The sequence below is a fragment of the Limanda limanda genome, chromosome 13, assembly GCF_963576545.1.
Source record: "Limanda limanda chromosome 13, fLimLim1.1, whole genome shotgun sequence".
NCBI lineage: Eukaryota > Metazoa > Chordata > Actinopteri > Pleuronectiformes > Pleuronectidae > Limanda > Limanda limanda.
The window spans coordinates 15,821,443-15,824,729 of NC_083648.1; positions in this window are offsets into that span (position 1 = coordinate 15,821,443).

The following is a 3,287-nucleotide window of genomic DNA, read 5'->3' on the forward strand; positions in this document are numbered from 1 at the left end:
GACGGTGAGAGTGATAACAGCAGCCTGGAGAAACACAGCGCTTTGTTTTAATAACCCTGTATTGATCGATCAGTCATATACAAATATCCAGTGGGGATGTTATTTATGTAAGATGCGTTGAAGGTCTCGAAATTGATTGCTTTTGTTTACGGTTTACAGAATGAGTTTCATCCTGTGAGAGCACACGACATGCAGTTCACACAAACACACACCTGGTACATGTGTAGAGTTTCACCAGCACTGCTCTTTGCTGCTCACCATAACAAACTGCACGCTGTAATCTTTAAGGAAGCTTTAATTCATTCTTTGCTTATGCAAAATACCTCCGGTCCCTTTGGGGGCTGCTGGTGAATTTTCTGGAGACACATTGTTGTGTTTGCCCGGGATCCATCCCTCTCCTGTGTATTTGTGCTGCCATGGTATCACCTGTCTACTCATGGTCACATGATACCTCGTCCACTGAGAGCTAATTATCCCACAACTGCAACACTGCTCCGCAACACCAGTTAGATCTTCCACAGAAAATTAACTCCGACTGTTTGTTATTCAAAGAAGAACAATTTCAATCACAAGACTGTGGCCAAGAAAGTCGAGTACTGATAACGCACACGGTCACAAACTGAAAGAATTCATTATTCAATTGCACGAGTGATTTCTGAGGCTCTGCATGCTGGTGAACAAATCCTATTTGTGTGGCGCACAGGCGACCAGTCTCTGCAGTTCTGTCACTAACCAGCCATTGCACGACTTCCTGATGGAGATGAGATTTGTGACGCCAAATGAATTTCTCCTTGAGGGACGATAAAGTTGTGAATGGAATTGAAAACAGGAGTAATGGGGTAGAAAAACTGCATTTGTCCTCCGTCCCATTGCAGAAATCAGACGGCGAGGGTGTCTCTGTGTGCGAGGAGATGAAATGCTTGTCGAGGGTAACAGACTTGCGCATGGATGCTTCCCACCAATGACTGGCCATTACTTTCACCTCCCGACAAACAAATACTTCATCTAACCTGGCACCCTGTGCACTTCAGAGACAGGGTAATGATGAAATGCCACAAGCAAATGTGAGGCTGTATTCAGGAGCTGTGTCAACCACTCCCTGCATCTCCACAGACTGCACAATGTTCCCACTGACCCCTGAGGGACACCAATCTTCTGGCTTTCAAGTTTTCTATCAGTGGGCTGTGATGGGAAAGAGCGGTACGTTTCCTGCTGGACGTCGTGTCTTCTCCACCCTCTCGCTCCTTTGGAAGAGCAGAGTTGTTTTACTGATACAATACTGATGCTCTTTCACATGGCATTTGGAGTGACGCCATATCTGTCTTTTCTTTGCTTTTGGGTGTGGAGCACCTTTTTCAACAGGCCACTTTTAGATAGGTGGCCTTGGCATCCGGTCTGCTTGTGCTTTAGCATGTTGGCATGCTGACATTTACTACTTAGCAGTACACCCCATTTCCACAGTTTTGTTTTGTGTCTGTTATTCCGTTTCATATACTTTAGCTCAAATGCGTTTCTTTTATAGACGACTAGAGACACCGCTCGAGGAGAGGAATGAAGCAACGAAGCAACCTCTATTTATAGTCTGTCAAATAAGCGGAAATAAGGTTTACATATCAAGTGATAAAATGTATCTGTATTGTAAGATTAGTGGTTAACGCACATTATTCATGTGGAATATATCAACATCAATGTATGTATTGATATATATAAATAAACGTATATTATGTATATGATAATGACATTCAACCGCAGGTAATTTTTTAAAACAAAACTACATTAACTTAATATGTTTATATTTAGATATACAATCACACAGTTTTACTATCAACAATGTGAAACAACTGAACTAAATGGAATAGCCTCGCAACACATCAGAGATCACTGAGGTTGCCGTAGGAATCCATACGCTTCCAGGTGTCTTGCATATACACACTTTCTGCTATGTGGAAATGTGGCGTCAACACACAAGTAGCCTACAGTTTATGCTGATGGGACTAGTTTTGCAGGTATTTATCCACATTTGAGAGTATTTTATCGGATAAATTAAAAATGTTAAGTTCATCAGTACATTCAAATGTCACGCAATGCACGTTTGTATAACACAGATCTAAATAGCTCTGGATTGATAATCAGAGCTATTATAAATATGTACATGACAAGAACATAGATACAATTTTGCTGGCAGCATTATCATTCAAATGTATTCTTCTCATGAATAAAGCAATTCAATTAAAAATCTTGTTTTGCAAGGTCTTAATACTACTTAAGCGCAGTTCCGGTGGTAAATGAATTCATCCAATCCTCGATTTATGCACTAAAGTGGAGTTCTTATATTCCAAAGAATTTTAAATACTCGTCAAGTGCGCGGAGCTACATAAAATATTCTGGATATGAACCTTTATTATCAGCGGACTGTTCCCCTCATAGTGGATGCTGCCCACTTATCCTCCAACTTCTGATGAGGTAGTTTGTCTCATGCTTTGTCAGCCATCTTGTCAGTCAGCCCTATCCTCCTAATGACTCCTGTCAGTCAGGGATGTAACTGTCAAACCCAATCAATAGCTACACTTCCTCCTCCCATGATTGGATAATGAGCTGTGTACATCAACATGTTAAGCCATTTTCAGTGTGATCGTCAGCAGAAGGAAAAGCTCAACGCTTTTTTTCCTCTTTGCAGTCCACTGAAAATTTTCCGCAGAGGAGAGACTCAGTAAAAGTTTGGAGGAGGACAAAAGAATGAGTCGGCGGATGAGGGTTGACCAGAGGACAGCGAACGGGGGAAGCGATGCCCTCCTTTGCATTCGAGAGGAGAGGGGGGCTGGGGCGGGCGGGGGGGGGGCACGGCAGACATGTCTTCAGATGTGGCAGTTGTGATGAAAAGAGAGGCGAACGACTGAAGACAAGAGGTGGGGAAGAAAGGAAGCGAAGAGAGGTAGTGGAGGAGTGTGCATTATTCATCCCTGCTGACACATCAGAATCTCTGATTCATCATCTGCAGAAGGGCATCAGTCAAGTCACAACCTATCTCTTAGCCTTCACTCACATGCACACACGCAAACACTGACACATGACGGACACACACTCACACACGTGCAAATGAGCTGGCTGAGAAAAGGATAATTATAGGTCTGGTTTCCTACCGGGATCTTTAATAACAGACTCTGCAAAGGTAGTTTCCACTGATTGGTTGTGCACCATAAAGTACCTGAATAAATACTGTGTCTGTGGTTACTGAGGTTAACCTACAGCTGAGGACAACACTGATCAAACATTACAATACTGTGGGA